A 23,227-nucleotide genomic window follows, 5' to 3' on the forward strand; every position below is an offset into this window, starting at 1 on the left:
CTTGTCCCTCTCCCTCTGCTCCCTCTCATAAGTAAATTTTAAAAAGAAAAAAAAGTAAGAAATGCTAGAAAACAGAATGTTACTAAGGTGTAAAAAAGAGGGCAATCCTGTCATTTGCAAGAACATGGATGAATTATACACTAAGCATTATATACTGAGTGAAATGAGACAGAAAAACAAACAAGATATGATTTCACATGTAGAGTCCAAAAAACAACTCAAAATCCCACAAAGACCCAAACTCGTAAAAACTGAGATCACATATGGTTACCAAAGGTAGGAGAACTGGATAAAGGAGGTCAAAAGGAACCAAGTTCCAGTTATAAAATAATAATGGGGCCAGAAGGTACAACATGAGGACTACAGTTAACACTGCTGTAGGTTGTATTTGGAAACTGCTAAGAGAGTAAATCCTGAAAGATCTAATCGCAAGGGAAAACACATTTTTCTCTTTTTTTGGGGGGGTTACCCATATGAGATGATGATGTTAACTAAACTTCCCAAGGTAATTACTTTGCAATTTATGTAAGTCGTTATCTTGTACAACTTAAATATAATCATACTGGAAACTGTACTACATAAACAGACAACATAAACACTGTTAAGAAAAAGCTTTAAAGCAAAAGGATGGAAAGCAATAGACTGGTCAACTAATAAGATACTTTATTTTTCAGTCATAAGATGTCCATCTGATTTTTTTTTAAAAGACTTTATTTATTTATTTCACGGACAGAGATCACAAGTAGGCAGAGAGGCAGGAAGAGAGAGAGGGAGAAGCAGGCTCCCTGCCGAGCAGAGAGCCCGATGCGGGGCTCCATCCCAGGACCCCGGGATCACGACCTGAGCCAAAGGCAGAGGCTTTAACCCACTGAGCCACCCAGGCGCCCCTCCATCTGATTTTTTAAATAAACTCCAATTCTGTGTTGAAGCTCTCTTTTCAACTCATCTTTTCTTTTTGGGAGGGAGGCAGAAGTACAACAAAACCCATGAAAAATTCTATGAATAGACTAGAATCAGACAAAATTGACATAAGTAGTTATCAGAGACCAGTAGGGAGACTTCATCCAGTTAAGAGGGTCAACTCACAGAAGATACAGTATTGAATGTGTATGAATCTAATTATACCGTTTCAAAAATACATACACCTCAAACTGACAGAACTTAAGGAAGTAACACAAATCCACACTTACAGCCGGACAGATCTGAAGAGCACTATCAAACCACTTGACCTCACTGACACTGATAGACCACTCTACCTAACAACTGCAGAACACATATTCTTTTCAAGTATACAGAGAACATTTACAAAATGGATTATATCCCTGAGTCCTAAGACTAGTCTCAACAAATTTCATGGGCTTGAAATCATATGGTGTATTGTTACCTGGTAGTCAGTAAAAGATAACCAGGAAATTTCTAAATACTGGAAATTAAGCAAACTAAACAACTCATGGATTAAAGAAGAAATTATGACGAAAATTAGAAACTCCTGTATTTTGACTGGATGAATCAAACAGTAATGAAAACAAAATATGTCAAAATTCATAGGCTAGAGTTAAAGCAGTGTTTAGAGGGCAATTTATACATCCAAATGCTAGTTTAGAGAAGAAAAAGGACCACGATATCAATGACTGAAGCCTCAATCTCAGGAAGCTAGAAAAAGCACAGTAAATCAAACCAGAAAAATAGATGACAATCCTAACAGCAGGAATCAACAAAATAGACACAAACATATAAAGAAAAGTCCAAACAAAAAGTTGTTTCTCTAACAAGATTAAGAAGACTGATAAACCTCTTTCATAACTGATGAAGGGAAAATGGGAGAAAACACAACCAACCATTATCAGGAATGTAAAAGAAGGGGCGCCTGGGTGGCTCAGAGGGTTAAGCCTCTGCTTTCGGCTCGGGTCATGGTCTCAGGGTCCTGGGATCGAGTCCCATATCAGGCTCTCTGCTCAACGGGAGCCTGCTTCTTTCTCTCCCTCTGCTGTCATTTCCTGTTTGTGCTCTCGCTTTCTGGCAAATAAATAAATAAAATCTTTAAAAAAAAAAAAAAAAGGAATGTAAAAGAAGACACCACCACAGATTCTACAATATAAAAGGAGTATTATGTATAATTTTATACCAATCAATTTGAAATTGTGACTGGATAAACTCTTTGAGATACAACTTACCATAGGGGAAGAAAAGTTTTTATTTATTTATTTAAAAACTATTTACTTAGGTAATCTCTATACCCACTGTGGGGCTCAAACTCATGGCCCTGAAATCAAAAGACACATGCTTTGTGGACTGAGCCAGCTAGGTGGCCCTGAACAAAGAAAACTAAATCTCAACAGAGCTCTACCAAATAAGGAAACTGAATCAGTAACTAATAACTTTCCCACAAAGAATACTGTAAAAGCCCTGTAACCTTTCCCAGTGAAGTCTTCTAAATATCCAAGGAAGAAGTGTAACTAATATTACAAAAACTGAGAGAACAGAAAAAGAACAAACATTATTTCTGAATCATTTTATGAGGCCTGCATAATTCTGATACTATAAGCTCATTAGAACAGCACAAGAAAGACCAATCTCTCTCATGAACACAGATGCAAAAATCATAACCAAAGCAAAGTAAGGTATGTTATTGGAATAAAGAAAAAACTGTATCATCATTGCAGTAGGTTGGAGGAAAAAGCATTAAAATTTAACAGCTATTCATGATTAAAATCTCTCAGCCTACTGGTTATTAGAGAAGACTACCTTTGCCAAGTTGAAGACATTTCAAAAACACTAGAGCAAACCTCACACCTAACAGTGAAGCAATGAAAAGCTTTTTCCCTAAAATTGAGGAGAGTTTGCACCATTTCTCATCTACACTGTACTGGAGGTTGTAGAAGGTGCAGTAGGGCAATAAAGAGAAATAAAATATCAAGCCGAAAGGGAGATATTAAAGTGGCATTATTTGCAGATGATAAGATTTTATATATATACATACATATATATACATATATATATTTTTAAAGATTTGATTTATTTATTTGACACAGAGAGATCACAAGCAGGCAGAGAGGCAGGCAGAGAGAGAGAGAGAAGGAAGCAGGCTCCCGGATGAGCAGAGAGCCCGATGCGGGGCTCGATCCTAGGACTCTGCAATCATGACCTGAGCCGAAGGCAGCGGCTTAACCCACTGAGCCACCCAGGCGCCCCAATACATACATATACATATATATATATATATATATATATTTTTTTTTTTTTAAAGATTTTATTTATTTATTTGACAGAGAGAGATCACAAGTAGACGGAGAGGCAGGCAGAGAGAGAGAGAGAGGGAAGCAGGCTCCCCGCTGAGCAGAGAGCCCGACGCGGGACTCGATCCCAGGACCCCGAGACCATGACCCGAGCCGAAGGCAGCAGCCCAACCCACTGAGCCACCCAGGCGCCCTACATATATTTTTTTAAGATTTTAATTATTTGACAGACAGAGATCACAAGGAGGCAAAGAGGAAGACAGAGAGGGGGGTGAAGCAGGCTCCCACTGAGCACACGATGTGGGACTCGATCCCAGGATCCCAGGATCCCAGGATTATAACCTGAGCCGAAGGCAGAGGCTTTAAACCACCGGGCCACCCAGGGGCCCCAAGATTGTCTATTGATGCAAAGACAGAAAAACAGACTAGAGGGCTCAGAAACAGACCTATATACGTTTGGTCATCTATATAAAAACAAAAGTGCTACTGCAATGTAGTGGGAACAATGGTCTCCCGATAAACATTGCTGGGCCAAGTGGGTATCAATAGAGAAGAAAATGAACCTTGATTCATTCCTTATATCACACATAAACATTTGTTCCAGAAGGATTATCAAAAGATAAAACAACAGGTGCACCTGGGTGGCTCAGTCGGTTGAGTGTCCAACTCTTGATCTCAGGTCTCAGTCTTGGGGTCTCGAGTTCAAGCCCCACGTTGGGCATGGAACCTACTTAAAAATAAATAAATAAAATGATAAAATACTGGAAGATAACATAGGAACGGAACAGTGAGTCAAATACATATAAGTGACGGTACATAGAACCACCACTGCAATAAGTGGAATGAATAACAAAGTCTACGGATACAAGGCCAATATGCAAAAATGAATGCCATACTTAAAGAAACAATTAGAAAATGGTGTTTTGAAAGGATACTCCTTACAGTAGCATCAAAAACTATCATATACCAAGGAATAAATGCAATGAAAGAGGTGCCAGACCTCTATATAAAAAACTGTAAATCACTGAGCGAAACCAAAGAACACTAATGAATGGAGACACATACCACATTCATGGACTGGAAAGCTCCATTTTGTAAAGATGTCAATTCCTCCCAAACTGATCTACAGATTTAATATAGCCTTAATCAGATTTTTGAAAAGTGGCTATATACAACATGATTTTAAAATCTACAGGAAAATGCAAAGAGCCAAGAATAACCAAGGCGTTCACAAAGAAAAACAAGAGGTGAAAGACTTACACTATTAGACAGTTGAGTCTTATTAATACAAAGCTACAGTTAATTAAGACCATGCAGTATTGGCAAAAGAAGAGAAAAGCAGACTAAAGGAATAGAGTCCAGAAACTGATTCATTCACATGCGGATGTCTGATTTATGACAAAAGTGGCATTGCAGAGCAGTGGAAAACATGTTTTTACTGTATGCTGTACTAGAAAGCTGGGGGGGTGGCAGGAAGAATGAGGAACTAAGTCTCTTCCTCATGCCTTAGACAAAAATGACTTTAGGTGATTTCTTGATTTAAACAGAAAGGTAGAAGAGTTTCTAGAAGATACCTTAAAAAAAATGCCTTCACAAACTTGGGGTTGGGAAAGATAGTAGTATATATTATACTATTGTAAATATTGTACATTAAAAATAAAATTTTGTACATTAAAAATAAAAACTTCTATTCACAAAATAAATTATTAAGAGTGAAAAGGCAAGCCACTGGGGGAAGAAGCTGTCATATTTTGAAAACTGGAAAAGGGAAAAAAAGAAAAGAAAAGGGATTTCTGTGAAGTTGAAAAAGCTATCCTAAACTTACCCTCCTTCTAAAAGTCCCAAAAAAACCCAATTTCATTAAAAATGAGCAAAGATTCTGGCCTGCAAAGTTTCTGCTGAAAAAATGAGTTAGAAAAGAACTGATGTCAAAACTCCTACAAAGTTGTAAGAAAAACAAGCAGTAGCAAAACAACATCCCTATAAACAACAAAAACATGCCAGAAAAAAACACCTAAAGGACACTATGAAAATAATACAAGACATAAAACAACAACATAAATCAGAACAAGAAAACTCATAAATGGCATGGCAGATCTCAGGAAAGAAATAAAATTTTAAGAAGTTTTAGAAGTGAAGACTAAATTAGAAGGAACATAAGTGTGAATAAACACAACACATACTGCTTAGGAGAACTGAAAGGTAAAAGGAGGAAAACTTTAAATAGAAAAGTAAAGAGATAAGGAACAAATATTCAAGACAAAGATTGTCCAGTGTAACAAACAGCAGCTCTTGAATAAATCAAAAGGGAAGAGAATACTAAAAATTGTAACAGAAAAAAATTTTATTTTTCCTAAAATAAAAATGTTAAGACTACATTTCAAAATACAGTAAATACCTAAAAAACAACAAGAAAAACAAAACAAAACAAAAAAAACCCACCCAAAATGACAACTACCAAGACACACATACTTTAAAGGAAAAAAAAAAATCCTTTTAGGGGCTGGGCTTGAGCCAGTGAAAAGAAAGAAAATTAGATTAGCAGACTTTGATAGTGATGCTTTATGTCATTAAAAAATGGTGTAAGATACTTTTTAAAAAAATATAAACCAGAGATTTTATATCCAGCAAAAATAATTTCAAAGAAAAGAAGCACAAATTTATCAACATGTAGAATTTAGGATTACTGATTGTTTCTATAGGACCTTCCTAAGGAATCTGACAGAAAAATAAACTTTAGGCAACCAAAATGACTAAAGACAACAACACAAAGGCTGGCAGTAAACATTAAATATGTAATTAATTACTTGTAGCACAAAGATTAAATAAGAACTAAAATTAAGCAATATAGTACAATTATAAAAATTATGGGGGGAAGCATAAGCAAATCCTAACGGTTGAGACATTCTGAGACTTTCATTCTGACACTTTTGTGTGTAACAAGTTAAAAAGATTAGCAGTTATGGCATATTCTATTAATCCCTGTGCCCTCGAGAATCAAGAATTTCAGTGTAAAAAAAGGAATCTTATTGGGTGCCTGGGTGGCTCAGTGGGTTAAGACATTGCCTTCGGCTCAGGTCATGATCTTAGGGTCCTGGGATCGAGTCCCGCATCAGGCTCTCTGCTCAGCAGGGAGCCTGCTTCCTCTTCTCTCTCTGCCTGCCTCTCTGCCTACTTGTGATCTCTCTCTGTCAAATAAATAAATAAAATCTTTAATAAAAAAAAAAAAAAAGGAATCTTATTTATAATATAGAAGAAAAAGCCTACAGAAAAAACCTATAAAAGAGCCCTAAATCTGAGTTAGTGTGAACTCATAAAATATTTTAGTTCTGTCCTGCCCCCCTCCACCCCCAAAGGCCTGAAAACCAATTACTCGTAGCAATGAACAATGCCTTGATTATGTCTTAAAATACTATTTCCCACCAAAAGAAACCAGGATTTTGGAGAAATTACTAATTCCAATTCTGGGGCAGGATTATTACAAAACGAGCCTACAATACCAGATGTCATACCAGATATCAAGAAAGCAATCAAAAACTACTTATCAAAGACTGGGTTCAGTCAGAGTAACACAGAAAAAGAAAACGCTGAAGAGGCTCCCACTGGCCAAACATGGGACAATTTGAGCTCCAAAAAAGATATAATATGGTATGACTCTTAAAAAAACATAAATAAAAATGGCCATAATTATTTGTCAAAAGGTCATTTTCAAAGGATACTATCAACCAAAACTTTATCTTTAAAACTGGTAAAACGGGTGCCTGGATGGCTCAGTCAGTTAAGCGTCTGTCTCGATTTTGGCTCAGGTCAGGATCTCAGGGTTGTGAGATCAAGTCCCACGATGGGCTCTGCACTGAGTGTGGAACCTCCTTAAGATTGTGTCTCCCTTTTCCTCTCTATAGATAAATAAATAAGCAAGCAAACAAATAAAATATAGATGAAATAGCGGCAAGGAATTTGGTACTTTCTTGCCTTTTCTATATAAACTGTATGTAACTGGACAAGAAAATGGTTTCTTTATAAAAAATATTCCAGTATTAATTTAAAAAATCCAACTAAAATGCCATTTTGCAATCCTCAAGGATTACTAAATCTGGACCTGAAATATCACTGGCTGCTAACTTCATAGAGACAAGAACTAAGTGCCTTCCAAGGAAAGAACACGATCTACAGTCTTGTGAAAGAGATGGAACCAGAGTTTGGACAAGGATCTGGACCCAACCCCTTTTAAAATAGAGGCTAGACAGAAAATGAAATTTTTGAACTGCTGCATAATTATGCAACCCAGACCATGTATTCTCAATGGGAATGCTTTTGCAAGGGCGTGAAAAGATCTTAAGATATTACAGTGGTTTGTGACCCTCCAAAATTCAGTCCCATCCAGTAAAATCTTATTCCTTAGTATTTAATGAGAAAGGATTAGAAATAGAAATGTTTTAAAAGGTTCTATATGGGGATGATAATTTTTTTAGAAGTCTGATGAACACCTAGCTAGGCTCTGGGAATTACAGGCTAAATGGATCAGGCTCAACAAGAGATAAATTGTAAGGAAAAAAAAAAGGAAGAAGAATACATCAAAATTTAAAAATGAGATTACAGTATCTGGAATGTACTCTTGGGTGATAAAATAAACATGAAAAAATGATTATAAAAGTCAGATTAAGAGTTAATATTGGGGTAAGGAATGAGTTATGATCAGGATAGGATAACATGGATATGGCTTAGAGATGGGAGTTTACTTCTTAGACTGGGTGGTGGATACAAGCATCTTTTAATCCATTAAGCCATTCATAATGGTTGAGGGAAGGAATCCAAATGTAAGAGAATATACCTCGAATGACTTCATTTAGATGAAGTTTAGGCACAGGCCTAAACTGAGTTTGGGGTCAAACTTCTTTGTGTGTACTCTATTTCAAAATGGGAAAGTTAGGGGAACAAAAGCCATTATGAGAGAAAAAAAAGTGGTTGCCTCTGTGAAACAGTAGTGTTTTGAACCATGTGAACCATTTTCTTGCTTTATTTTAATGAAAATAATTAAGAACCAATGTTCTTGGTGCCAAGAAAATAATTTTTTCCACCGTCCTGGGAGAAACAACATGCTTTAGAGAAAGTAGACCCCAGACTCTGGCTTCTCATATAATGATGCCTATACAAAGTTAAAAATCAAATAACATCAGCATTTTTCCAACATAGAGAATACTAAATTGTTTATCAAGACTAAGTATAACAGTAAAACTTTGATATCTGTAACTGGACAAAGGTATCTCAATTTTTTAGAATTTACAAATCTCCCTTGAAATAAAAGTGGCATCATTTATAAACAGCATGGTAAAAGAGTTCTAATGTCAAATTTAAACTGTATTCAAATCTTTACTTTTCTTTCAAATACAATTTTTAAAAAGTATTGTGAACATAATCCCACTAGCCACGTTTCTTGTTTCTTCTTTTACCACAAGGTTCTTTCAATTTTATACTGGAAGTCAAAGGGACATGTGACTCATTTTACATATACCTAATTTAGCTAGAATGTCAAGCTTGTAGTTAAACAGATTGGCAGTGCTTTAAAAGCAAGATTCCTCATGAGCGAGTGGTACATACAATGTCCCCAAACTTCAGTGAGAAAAGTAGTCTGACGAGGGAATTTCTACTCCTTACTAGCTTCTATGCAAAGGTCATTCAAGTCCCTGACATTCAGTCCTCTCATCTGGGCTTCAGATCAAACTACCTAAGCATGAACCCTGGTTTCACCATTTAGTGACTCAGTGACTGCATAAATTGCTCAATCTCTTGGACCTAGTTTATTTGTAAAATGAGGATAGTTGTTTTAAAGTTGAATATATTTACCATAGTGTGTGGCACGTGCCCAGTGTCACATTATGGCTACTATTATTCCCTATGAAATGGAAATTGCTTTTCTTACCTTGTAAGGTTGTGCTGGAATATGAGAAGCCGCTTTGTAAATGGTAAATGTCACCAAAACAGGAGCTTGTTATCAAAAGTACACAGTAGATGTACAGTGTTTATTAGTAAGTTGACAATATAGCCAAACGTGGGGGTAGGGCTTTATTTTCCTCTTCCAGGTTACTTTTTGCTAGTTTTATGAAAACTATTCAGTTAAACTTCTACTTCCTTCTATAAGAAACTTCATTTTTCCTCTGGAAGTAGCTTCTTCATCAGACAGCTGAAGAAAATGGCTCAATAAATGTGGAATCCAGAAATGAGAAATGCTATCTAACAGAATAGTTTTTGCCTCTTCCTTTTATTGTAAAAATTATCATATGTACATTTGTGACTATACTCTATAGTCAATACATCAGATAATGCTTCCAGATTAGAAACAAAAATTAGCATACATTTTAGCACTTCCTCACCCCACAGAGAATCTTATGTAGTACTACTGTATTGTAAAAACTTAAGAAAAATGAGGTGACAATTCTATATTCTCTTCCACCTCCTACAATTGTCCTCATTACCTTTTTAAAAATCTCCTCTTCCTTGGATGGGTATAGCAACACGTGATCAAGTTCACATGTCAACTGTGTTCTCCATATGCCCTTGATACATCTTATTCAGAGTGGTATTTCCTGTGTCTGGCACAGTTGTTGAGTAAATGAGTGGCTCCAAAGACATCTTCATCCATCAGAGCCATATATAACCAGAGTTAGGCTTAAGTGACAACAATCAGTTTATCAGGATTTTCTTCGGTTATAAATTTCTTCTCATCCTTCTATTTGTGTTACATCTCCATTTTTCCTTCCACATGCTAATAATACTGCATGGTCCTGGGGTTTGTGATGTTCCTGCTTTCCAGAATAATCGCCATAAATATGTCTGTCACATCTGCAACACTGGTCTTGGGGTAGTATGTTTCCAAGTTAATGAGTTAATCTCTGTGAACATTCCAGCGGAAGGTGGGCGAAGCAGAGCCAGGTAGAGGCTGCAAGAAGCTGTATGTGCCCACATCGAACCACTCCACAACACTGTTTCCCAGCATGGTTTTCTGAGTGACTGTAAGTGATTATTGCTCTTCATTCAAATCCTAGCTCCTCATCTTAACCGTCGTTTGGATATTCATTCATTGTAAGCCTATACTAATGTTAAATCAATATTAAATCTACACAACAAAAAGTGAATAATGGTTATTTCTAAGTACAAAGTTTAGAGTAGTTTTTTTTTTTTTTTTTGCTTTATTTCCTGACTTTTCTATACTGAACTCGAATTATTTATATTATCTTTTCATTTTTTTTTTTTTTTTAAAGTAGGCTCCATGCCCAGTGTGGAGCCCAACATGGGGCTTGAGCTCAGGACGCTGAGATCAAGGAGCTGAAATCGAGTTGAATGCTGAACTGACTGAGCCACCCAGGCACCCCTACAGGACTATCTAAAATTAAAATACATTAAAGAATTAAGCAAATACTACTGTCATCTTGACATTTAGTATAAAACAGTTGTGGGGTGCCTGGGTGACTCAGTTCATTGAGCATCTGACTTTGGCTCAGGTCATGATCTGGGGATCCTGGAATCAAGCCCTACATCAGGCTCTGTGCTCAGCGCGAAATCTGCTGGTCCTTCTGCTGCTCACCTCGTGTTCTTTATTGCTTTCAAATATATCAAGTCTTTAAAAAAAAAAAAAAAGTGTTCTGCACCATGGGGAATACATACAAAGAAAATCCAACATGGATTTTGCCTCAAAAAACTTGGGGGAGTAAAATCAGTGAGAGAAACTCAGCACACAATGAAGCACACTACAAAATAAAAAGAAATAGCACAATAAAGACACTATTCCAGTTGGGAGAGGGCAGGTAGTGAGGGAAGCTTTGCCCAGATAGTTGTATTTAAGCTGAAATGAATGCTGTGCTAGCTCCAAGCTTTGCCTTTAAGAGAACTTTAGGCAGCTTCCACCTAGGGCTCCTGGAGGCCAGAATTACCATTAAGAAGTCTGCCTCCTGATGGAGAGAGCACACGGAAAGCCGACACTACCCAGAGAAATAAAACATAGCTGAGCCCTGCCTCCCTGCAGTCCGTGACAAGGCATGGAGTGAAAAAGCATTTTGGAAGTGGAACCTCCAGCCCTACTACCTCTGCTAGCAACATGTGGACCACGGGGGAAAAAAGGAAACCCCACATTAGTCCTTCCCAATCTCCTGAGTCACAAAATTGCTGACAAATAAAATTGTCCTATTAAGTTATATGTTTGAGGGTGGTTTGCTCTGTGCATCTATGGATAACTGAAGTACAGGTCAAATTTTATTTTCTAACCAATAAGAAGTAATACAGAGACTTGTACTTTAGGAAAATCAACCTAACTGCAATGTGTAAGACTATAAAAAACATCTAGTAGCAGGAAACCCAGGAAACAAGAGGCAGTGAAGTATGAACTAGAGATAACAATAAGCAGGGAAAAGAAAAAGATGTAAGATACCAACTACGGTTAGATTCAATGGGATTTTTGTATGTAAAGAGCCATGAGGCAAGAAGAAAATAAAGGAGTCAAAGTTGACTTAGATGTTGAGGACACCTAGATGTTGGGTGACTGAAGGATGGCAATCCTATTAAGAAGGAACAAGTGAGGAGTTCAGAATAAAAAAAAAATGCAATGGGTGTATATTTTAATATATAGACAAAGTGAAAGAATTAAGATAAAATGGCATTCATAACCAAAGACAGAATTATGTAGACAATTAGTCTGCAGTTTTAGCAGAGTTCAAAAGAACTCTAAAAATCCTCGTATCAGTGTCTTTCTACAATAGAAAAGGTTTTAAACAAAAAATTAACTCAAAATCTTCACTGGGTTGGCTAAAATGTTTAACATATATAACCCAAAAATTTCCTCAAATGTCGAGTAAAAATTGATTCAGAAACTGGAATAAGCAAGCACAGTCTCATCCACAAAAGGAAAAAAAAATCGTTTTCAACAATCTTTTTACAGGTGACTCCTCTGTGAACTCATGATGCCAGACCCCTTCTATCTCAATAGTGTCTGATGTATCTTCATGCAGCATGGACGCTGGTTTGTTGGTTTTTGAATCATAGAATCTCATCATGGTAGGACCAAAATCCCATGGCCTTAGGACCCTTGCTGACTCAGCTAGCCTCAGCTTGCACCCCTCCCCTATTCACAATTCTGCAGGAACCATGGCTCAGTCCCTTGAACAGGCCATGCTCCTTCCTCTTCCCTCTAGCTGGCTGATTATTTTTCACTGTCTCTGACCAAATAAACTCCATTCATCCTTGAGTTTCTCATCTTAAATATCACCTCCTCAGAAGGAGGACCTTTCCTGACCATCCCCCACTGTTCATTCACACAACATATCAAAATCCTTCAGAATTCTTGGCACAACAATCTACAGTTATATTAGATAGCTAGCTCCTCTGCTAAAGCAAGTTCTAGGGACACCTGGGTGGCTCAGTTGGTTGGACGACTGCCTTCGGCTCAGGGCGTGATCCTGGAGTCCAGGGATCGAGTCCCGCATCGGGCTCCCAGCTCCATGGGGAGTCTGCTTCGCTCTCTGACCTTCTCCTCGCTCATGCTCTCTCTCACTGTCTCTCTCTCTCAAATAAATAAATAAAATCTTTAAAAAAAAAAAAAAAAAAAAGCAAGTTCTAAAGATGTAGGACCCTACATCTTACTGACTCCCATAGCCACAGGACACAGCACATTGCCTGGCCCCAAGTAAATACTCCAGAACTTTTCGAGTAAGTATCATTCACAGGTATAGCAAAATAATTAGGAGCATAAACTATGGAACCCAACTGAGTTCAAGTTCCAGCTCTGACCCTTACAAGCTTTGTGACTGTGTAAGTTATTTTTCAGTACCTCGTTTCCTTCCTTGTTAAGAACAGAACCCCCATCACTGAAAATTAAAGGAGTTAATATATTTAAAATGCTTAGAATGGTGTCTAGTACATAGTAACTGACATCATGTTTTGTCTTACTGACAATGAAAATAACATCACCAGCTATGACTAGTTATAATGTCTGAAAAGACCCTAACACAGCCTGGAATATAACGAACACTGATCAAACAGAAGCCATCAGGGGGTTTGGGTGGCGGTCCTGGGATCGAGCCCCGTGTTGGGCTCTCTGCTCAGCGGGGGGCCTGCTTCTCCCTGCCCCTCTGTCTGCCTATTTGTGATCTCTCTGTCAAATAAATAAAATCTAAAAATAAATAAATAAATAAATAGAAGCCATCAGAGTTAGCAAGCAAAGGTGCTCTCGTCTACCCTATTTCATAAACTTTGTCTCCTTGACTCCCATTTCAACTTTCAACTTCCTTTATTGGATTTCCTCCACAGGGACTGGAAGGCTTCTTTTTCACTTGCTGCCCGGCTAACTTCTATTTAGGATCACTGGGGGAGATCCCAAATCTGGCCTCAGGTTCTCCTCAGAGTCACACCATTCCCTACCCCCAGCCCCAATAAATCACCCATACAATAAACACAACAAAGGATGGCTGTTCCTCAGCAGTCTTTCTTCACGCAAGCGTGCTAAAATTGAGGTCGGTCCTAAAATCTTCCCTGATCTCTCCCAGCTCCCAGCAGGGTAAATAAATCTTCTCTTTCCATTAGCAAAGTGCTTAGGACCAGCTCGACCCAGGCACTTATCACGTGTGCGATATTCGGGTTATTTACAGGGCCCCTGGCTGGTTTACACGGGACCCCGCAGGCACCCTGGGGGAGGGGAGGGGTCTCCCACAGGACTGAAGTGGCCCAAAGTTTTGAAACAATCGTTCCACGCAGTCTCCAGCCACATCCCACGCGGGAACGCCGGTCTCGTTCACTGCGCGGCGCTCCAGGCACATTTTGTCGGGCTCGCGTTCCCCGCGCTGCACGGGGTTTTGACGCACTTGGATGTCCTCACGAGGGCTGGGTGGGAGTCGCCGGCTTCCTCGAGAAGACAGCCCTCCTGAACCGAGTCGGGAGGATTGGGGACTGAGGCCAGGCGCCCCTGGGCCGGGGGCGCCGGAGTTCAGAGTCACAGGGCATCGCTGCCCGCGCGCTCCAGGCCGCGCTCGGCTCCACCGACGCCGCCTCCCGCGAGGTGCCGCCGGGGAAACTCGGTCTTTCGGCGCTTTCGCCCTCGCGCAGCAGGCCGAGGGACCGGCCCGCGAAACTTCCCGAAGTGGCGGGCGCGGGGGAGGGTCCGCCGGCCGCCTGCGCCTTTGTGGCTCCCGCCTCGCCGCCGGCCCCGCTGCTCAAGCCGCCCTGCACTCAGCGGCGCCCCGCGCGGCCCCGGGCCCGCCCGCGTTCGGGCGGCCGCCGAGCCAGGCCCGCGCCCCCGACTCTGCGGCCCCGCCGCCCCTCACGGCCGTGGCCCCCGCCCCCGCCCCCACCCCGGGGCTTAATGGAGGCGCCGGGCTGAGACGCCACTCGCCTCACGCGGCCTGCCGAGGAGCCGGTGCGCCCCGCAGCCGACACTTACTCGCCACTCAGCTCGCCGGCTCGCCAAGCGGGCTCGGCGGCCTCTGTCGCCACGGCTTTTAGTCACCAGGAGCGGCCGCCGACAGCTTCGTCGCCGCCGCCGCCGAGGCCGCCGCTGCACTCCTTCCGGCCCAGCCGCGGCTTCACCCCGCGCCTGCGCACAGCGCCCCCTCCCGACTAATGACAGGAAGAACCATAGAGGCACGCCGGGTGCTAGGGAGGAGGGGCCTGGGGAGTAGGACCATAGAGAGGGACCTCTGTCCGCTCACCGCCCACTGAGTCTTGACTCCCCCACGAGGTGGGAGGACGAAGGAAACTGAGGCGCCCCTCCCCCAACCCCAGGAAGTGTCGCCCTCTCCCTAGAGCTGAAAAGGGGGGCGTGTTGGGGGGGGATGTTGGGAGGGAGCAGGTGCCTATGGAAATCTACTGGATATGCACTTATTTGCACCCCTTGCCTTTGGCAAATCATTCATTCAACGCATATTTTTGGAGAGCTCCCTGTGTGCCAGGCACTGTTTTAGGAACTGGGGATACAACGGTATTGGAAGGTCCCTGCCCTCCCAAAGCGATGTTTTAGTGGGTAAGTATATAACCAACTAGGGAACTCACTAACAAACGAACTAAATATTAGCCTAAGCAGGAAGTGTTGTGGGTGGGGGGGACCCACAGGAAAAATAAAGCAGAGGAAGGGGTAGAGAGTGATGGAGGTACAAGTGTGGTCAAGGAGTCTTCTGAAGAGGGGACATTTGAGCAGAAAATGGAATGACATAAGGAGGTGAGCTACGGCGACCGCTGGGAGGAAACACACTTCAAGCAGAGGGGATATGCCTGGTGTGTTAGAGAAACTGTGTGGGTGCCTGCAATGCAGGGAGTGAGACAAAGAGTGGTAGGGAATGGGGGTGGGCCAGGTGATGGGGGGCCAGGTCAGAGAAGGTCTTAATATGGAATCTGTACTTTATTCTGCGGTGGGAAACTACTAGAGAATTGGGAGTGGGGGCGTGGTTTGATTTTTACAAAGAGGACTCTGGTCTTAGAGAGCTCAGAGTAGAAGCAGGAATGCTAGTTAGGAAGAGACTGCAGGAGTCCAGGTAATACTGGATGGTGACTTTAACTAGTACAGTCAGGAAGGAAGTGGGGACAAATGATCAAATTAGGGATTTTTTTCTTTTTTTCAGGTGGAACAGAGAGATTTGCAGATGGATTGGATGTGAGGTGAGAGGGAAAGGATTCAAGGGTAAATACAAGGTATTTGGCGTGTGCAACTGGGTGAATGGTGGTTTCGGTCACAAATACGGGAGGGGGGATTGGGAGGGATAGATTTTAGTTGGAGTAGGGAGAAGTGAACATGTTTTGGGCACGTGAAATTGCCAACTGGATCTTCAAGTAGAGACATCTGTAGGCAGTTGGGTATATGTCTGCAGCCTCAGAAAAACAGATGGGAACGCAAGACTAGGGATTTAAATTGGGAATCACTGAGATAGAGAAAATGTGTAAAACGTAATGAGTGTAGGTAGGGACGAGAGGAAAGCTGAGGATGGATTTCAGGGTCCTGTCAACATCTGGAATCTAGAGAAGGATGCTGCGGAGGAAAATCAGGAGAGTGTGGTATCTCAGAGGCCAAAGAGAGAAAGTATTTCGATAAGAAGGAAATGATTGGCATTTCCAAATGCTGCTCAGAGAAGCCATACGATGGGACTGAACCTTCGGGAAAGGAGAAGGAGGGAGGTTAGCTGATAGTGAGGTCAGGGAGAAGATCTGAGAGTTTGCAAAGGGTGAAATGACCAGCCCAATGCAGTAGTGGAGTTCTGTGATCCGACATTTGAAATGGGGCCAGGCAGCAAGGATGTGGATCTTTCTCCAGCAACCTGCTTATGTGCGGGGGGAAGAAGGAGCTGGAGATATAGGAGGGGGTCAAATAGGGGTATGCTTGACACTGAGATTTTGGAAATGATGCACTTGTCAGTAATGATAAAGCCCACGGGCAACTATGAGCAGGGCTGACGTGAGGAGGAGGTGTAGATCTTCCAAGGGGAGGAACCAAGAAAAAAAGGCATGGATGTAGCTAGATTATTTAAAAGGATATTAAATCATCAAGAAATATGTCAGAAACAGGGGCAGGGCACAGAATGAGACAAGCCCTAAAATCTTCAATGAATGAGAAGGAAAGACTGGTTGCACAAGGAAGAGGGTGGTAAGGTCTGATGGCACGGGCTTCTGAAGATTTAGTTAATTGTGGTCATAGTTAGTGATATGTAGACCCTGCTCCATCTTTTTAAAAAAAAAAAGTTATTTTTTTTATTTGTTAGGTAGAGAGAGAGAGCATGTAAGCTCACAAGCTGGGGAAGCAACAGGCAGAGGGAGAAGCAGACTCCCCACTGAGCAGGGAGCCCCATGCAGGACTGGATCCCAGGACTCTGGCATCATGACGTGAGCCGAAGGCAGACGCTTAAACCACTGAGCCACCCAGGTGTCCCTGGCACTGGTCCCTCTTATCAGGATGCCACTGATGAGTTCACATCTGTCCTCTCATTGAAGCACAAGACAGCAGAGGAGGAGAGGGAACAGTCTTCAACAGACCTCAAACATATGAGCAGTACAGCAACACTGCAACATTTGCCACCCATGACCCATAAGTATTATTTTGTTCTTTAGATGGATTCATTTTTGTCAAAACATATTTTAAAAATTAAAAAACCCATGACCCATAAGTATTATGTTGTTCTTTAGATGGATTCATTTTTGTCAAAATATATTTTAAAAATTTAAAAACCCATGACCCATAAGTATTATGTTGTTCTTTAGATGGATTCACTTTTGTCAAAATATATTTTAAAAAGGAAGCCTTATTTCACTCCATAAATAGAAAACAAGTCTCACTTTGATTAAGTGGAAAAGGACCATAAAAATGGAGTCCATGAAATACAACAATGTTGTTGAATTCTTAAAAAGTTAAAATTAGAGTAAACCAACAAATAAACTGCAAAAATTAAAATCAAGGTGTGAAGCATAGACCTGAAAATCTGCTTCCTCAAGACGAGGATGGGAATCTGAAACTAATAGAACACTGTATGTTAACAAACTGGAATGAGGGGACACCTGGTGGCTCAGTCGGTTAAGCGTCTGCCTTCGGCTCACGTCATGATCCCAGGGTCCTGGGATGGAGTCCGACATAGGGTTCCCGGCTCAGTGGGGAAGCTGCTTCTTCCTCTGCTTGTCCCTCCCCCTGCTTGGGCGTGCGCGCTCTCTCTCTGACAAGTAAATAAACAAAACCTTTAAAAAAAAAAAACCTGGGACGCCTGGGTGGCTCAGTTGGTTAAGCAGCTGCCTTCGGCTCAGGTCATGATCCCAGAGTCCTGGGATCGAGTCCCACATCGGGCTCCTTGCTCAGCAGGGAGCCTGCTTCTCCCTCTGCCTCTGCCTGCCTCTCTGTCTGCCTGTGCTCGCTCGCTCTCTCTCCCTCTGTCTCTGACAAATAAATAAATAAAATCTTTTAAAAAAAAAATAAAAATAAATTTAAAAAAAAACCTAATTGGAATTAAAATAAAAACTTTAAAAGAGCACTCAGCTGGCTTAGTCAGTAAGGCTAAACGACTCAATCTTAGGGGCGTGAGTTCGAGCCCACATTGGGTGTAGAGCGTGCTTAAGAAACAAAGAGAAAGTGAAAAAAGTTAATTCAATTTAAAAAGAGAGAGCAAGAGAGAAGGATGGAATAGTTTGTGATCAGTCGGAGGCAAAGGGATTTTTGCTCCATGTTTTTAGTTTAAGAGAAATGAAGTCCGATGTCAATAAGAGGGGTCACTCTTTTTCTTCTCTCTCTCTCTCTTTTTTTTTTAAAGATTTTATTTATTTATTTAACAGACAGAGATCACAGGTAGGCAGAGAGGCAGGCAGAGAGAGAGAGAGACAGGAGGAAGCAGGGTCCCCGCAGAGCAGAGAGCCCGATGTGGGGCTCGATCCCAGGACCCTGGGATCATGACCTGAGCCGAAGGCAGAGGCTTTAACCCACTGAGCCGCCCAGGCGCCCCTCTTTTTCTCCTCTTAATGTTAATCAGCACCAGCAATCAGAAAGGGCAGAAGATACCTGCTTGCGGACGGAACTGTTGTCCAGATGCAATACTTTCCTGTTTTCTTGGGTAGACGCATGTGAATTCAGTTCCATCTATGGAAATTCGTATCGTGTGTACTGGTTATACTTCCATGCAGTCATGGTCGAAGGGATGACCCCTACGAGCGCTACAAGCATTCCAGAAAGCTGGGGGTACAACTCACACACCTCTGTGAGTCATCGCAAGACCGCTGCCTCTATTAAGTTTTCTGGTTACAATTAGTGGCCACTTGTAAAATCATTTATAATCACAGAGGACTGCCATTACCACAATTTGTAAATCATCTTCACTTTGTTCCCAAGAGCTCTAACTGCCATCACTTTTATCTAGATGAAGCTGTGCTAGTCTGGTCATGGAGGAAATTATTCCCAAACTCCGTCTGCTTTCAGAAGCAGTAATTTCCTGCTATTCTATCACACTGCTTTTTTTTTTTTTTTAAATCAGTGTTATTGCAGAATGATTTATATGCAGTACAAGGTGCCCGGCTTAAGTGTACATTTCTGAGTTTTGACAGATTTATATGCCCACGCATGCAACCACCACCACCATCAAGATAGAGATCATTCCCATCACCCCAAAATATTCTCTGGTATTTCTTCCTCGACCTGTGGTGCTCTTTCCACCATCTCTAACACTGGTGCTAGGCAACCACTCACCTGCTTTCTGTCACTTTAGATTAGAATTGCTTTCTCTGTAGTTTCAGATAAATGAGATCATAAAGCAGGTACCTTCGTGTCTGGTTTCTTTTGCTCAACGCATGTTTATTTTCTTCATTATTTTCATTGTGGCAAAACGCACATAACCAAATATTAAATCTTAACCATTTTTAAACAAACACCTCAGTGGTATAAAACACATTCATAATGTACGTTGTGCCAACCGCCATCACCATCCATCTCCATAACATTTTTCATTTTGCAAAACTGAAATTCTGTACCCGTTGAATGAGACCCCCACCTCCCCCTGGCAGCCACCGTTCCACTATCTGTCACTGTGATTGTGATTGCTCTAAGAGCCTCACATCAGTGGAGTCATGCAGTATTTGTGACGGGCTTATGTCCCTCAGCATAACGTTCTCAAGGTTCAGAATGTCCTTCCTTTTTAAGACTGAATCATATTCCATTGTGTGCATGACACATTTTGTTTTAGCCATTCATCTGTCTGGACACTTGGGTTGCTTTCATGTCTTAGCAATTATCGTGAACATGGGTGTTCAGTGATCTCTTTTAAGACCCCGCTTGCAATTCTTCTGAGCATATTTCCAGAGTGGATGCTGCGTCATACGGTAATTCTATTTTTTTTTTAAGATTTTTTATTTATTTATTTGAGAGAGAGAGACAGTGAGAGAGAGCATGAGCGAGGAGAAGGTCAGAGAGCGAAGCAGACTCCCCATGGAGCTGGGAGCCTGATGTGGGACTTGATCCCGGGACTCCAGGATCATGCCCCGAGCCGAAGGCAGTCGTCCAACCAACTGAGCCACCCAGGCGTCCCCGGTAATTCTATTTTTTAAAAAGATTTATTTATTCATTTATTTGACAGACAGAGATCACAAGTAGGCAGAGAGACAGAGGAGGGAGCAGGCTCCCTGCTGAGGAGAGAGCCTGATGTGGGCCTCGATCCCAGGACCCTCGAATCATGACCTGAGCTGAAGGCAAAGGCTTTAACCCACTGAGCCACCCAGGTGCCCCAGTAATTCTATTTTTAATTTTTGAGGAAACATCACATTATTTTCCACCATTGACATTGCCATGGACTGGGTACAAGGGTACCAATTTCTCCACACTCTTGCCTGTACTCATTATTTTCTGGTTTTTAATAGTAGCCATCTTAGCGAGTGTGAGATGATGATACCTTTTTGTAGTTCTGATTTACATTTTTCTAATGGTTAATGATCTTTAGTATCTTTTCATGGGCTTACTGGTCATTTGTATATTTTCTTTGAAGAGATGTCCATTCAATCTTTTGGCCATTCTTGTGTGGATTTGTTTGTTTCTTGGTTGTTGAGTTTCAGAAGTTCTCTATATATTCTGAATATTAATCCTTTTTCAGATGTATGGTTTCCAAATATTTTCTCCCATCCTGGGTTGCCTTTTTTTTTTTTTTAACCCTGTCGATATTGTCTTTGATGCACACAATTTTTAAATTTTCATGAAGTCCTATTTGTCTCTTTTTTCTTTTGTTGCCTGTACCTTTGGTGTCACAGCCAAAAAATGACTGCCAAATCCAATGTCATGAAGCTTTTGCTCTATGTCTTCTCCTACTTTTATAATTTCGGGTCTTTCACTTAGGTTGATCCATTTTTAGTTCATTCTCATATATGGAATTAAGTAATTCATTTAAAAAAAATTTCCATGTGGATATGCACTTTTCCCAGCACGATTTGTTGAAAACACTCATTTCCCCCATTGAATGGGTTTGACATCTTTGTTAAAAATCATTTGACCATATATTTGAGAATTTATTTCTGGACTCTTTATTCCATTGGTCTGTATGTCTGTCTTTATGCCAGGACCACACAGTTATGAGTATTGCAGCTTTGTAGTGAATTTTGAAATTAGGAAGTGTGGGTGACTTAGTTGGTTAAGCATCCGACTCTTGGTTTCAGCTCAGGTCATGATCTTGGTGGTTGTGGGATCAAGCCCCACAGGGGTCTCTGTGCTCAGTGTAGAGTCTGCTTCAAATTCTTTCTCCCTCTTCCCCTCCTCTCCCTCTCTCTCAAATTAAATAAATAAAAACTTAAAAAAAAAAAAGAAATTAGGAAGTGTGATTCCTCTGGGCTTTGTTTTTCTTTCTCAAAATTGTTTCAGCTGCTTAGGTCCAATCAGGATTCTATATGAATTTTAGGATGGGTTTTTCTGTTTGCTTAAAAAATTTTCCTAGGATTTTGATGGAGATTGCATTGAACCTATAAATTTCTATAGGTAATATTGACATCTTCACATTATCAGTGTTTCAAGTCCATGTACCTGGGATGTATTTTCCTTTGGTTATGTCTTCCAGCAATGTTTTGCAGGTTTCATCAGACAAGGCTATGTCAGCACGTGCTTTTTAGGTTTCTCTGCGTTGTTGATGTGTGCCAGTGGTTTATTCTTTTTGTTGCCAGGTAGAGTTCCATTGCATGGATATAGCACACTTTGTTCATCCACTCACCTGTGCATGGGCACTGAATTGTTTCCAGTTTGGGGCTATTTTGAATGAAGCTCTTAGGAACACTAACGTATATGATTTTAGGCAGATAAGTGTTTTCATCTCTCTGGGTGTGGAATTGCTGAGTCATGTATTAAGTGTCCAACTGTTTTCCGAAGTGGTTGTGCCATTTTGCTTTTCCACTGGCAAGGAAGGAGAGTCCCAGGTCCTCCTTCTCCTCATCAGCAGTTTTTAATTCCAGCCATTGTGATGGATGTATGGCGGTGAACTGGTGTGGTTTTAGTTTGCATTTCCCTGATGGCTAATTGTGTGGTGCATCTTTTCTTACGCTTGCTGGAATTTTTACACCTTCTCTTGTGAAGTTTTTGGGCTTTTTTGGGAGGAAAGCATTATTTTTTAGAAATATTTTATTTTTTTAAAAAGATTTGTTTATTTTAGAGAGAGGAAAGGGAGGGAGGGAGGGGGAGAGAGAGCAGGGGAAGAGGGAGAGAGTATCTCAAGCAGACCCCACGTGGGGCTTAATCTCACAACCCTGAGATCATGACCTGAATCAAAATCAAGAGTTGGCTGCTCAACTGACTGAGCCACCAAGGTCCCCCCTAAAAAGATTTTATTTTTAAGCAATCTCTATACTCAACTGAGGCTTGAACCCACAACCCTGGGATCGAGAGTTCCATGTTCCACCGACTGATCCAGCCAGGTGCCCCTTGGCCCATTATTTAAATTGAGTTGTTTGTCTTCTTATAATTGAGTTGTGAGAGTTCTTTTTATATTTTGGATATGAGTCCTTAGTATTGTGTATATTTTCTCTCACTCTCTTGACTTTTTATTTTCTTTGTTTCTTTCTTTTTTACAACATAATTAACAGGCTTGAGCAAATGAACATATATAGAATAGTGCATGTAGCGGAGGAAGAGGTATTCTTCTCAAATATATACATATGAAAACTAATTATGTGCCTGAGCATAAAGCAGGCACCAAAAACTCAAATAAACAGTATTTATAAGCATCATTAGTGGTAATAATAAATGGAACATACTATGTTCAAGAAAAGGATTACCCAATATTCCAAAGACCAGTTGCCTTTAGATAACAGTGTAATCCCAAACTAAATCCCTGTGGGATTTTGGAGGAATCGGTTAAACCAATTACAAAATTTATACAATAATGCAAAGAGCAAAAAAAAAAAAAAAGAAGGTCAGGACACTTCTGATGAAGAATATGGTAAGAGGACTTACTTCCCTGGATTTCAAGACTTATTAATACACAGTGAGTAGGACAGTGTGTCAATGACAGAGGAAGAGACCAGTGGAATAG

The 23,227-nt window shown here is 40.9% G+C and overlaps 1 protein-coding gene across 3 annotated transcripts in view; it reads right to left on the reverse strand.

Moving 5' to 3' along the window:
* Window positions 1-14,770, reverse strand: part of RNF216 (ring finger protein 216) — a 143,921-nt gene extending 129,151 nt beyond the window's left edge. For 2 of the 3 annotated variants that reach the window (XM_044233867.1, XM_044233865.1), the window contains exon 1: window positions 14,659-14,770. The gene's annotated coding sequence lies outside the window, so the exon portion shown is untranslated. Of the gene's footprint in view, window positions 1-3,873; window positions 3,914-14,658 lie in introns of those variants that run through there. The other variant, XM_044233866.1, reaches the window with a different exon arrangement.
* Between the last annotated feature and the right edge of the window lie 8,457 nt (window positions 14,771-23,227).

Source organism: Neovison vison, chromosome 14 (genome assembly GCF_020171115.1).
Source record: "Neovison vison isolate M4711 chromosome 14, ASM_NN_V1, whole genome shotgun sequence".
NCBI classification, from domain to species: Eukaryota; Metazoa; Chordata; class Mammalia; order Carnivora; family Mustelidae; genus Neogale; species Neogale vison.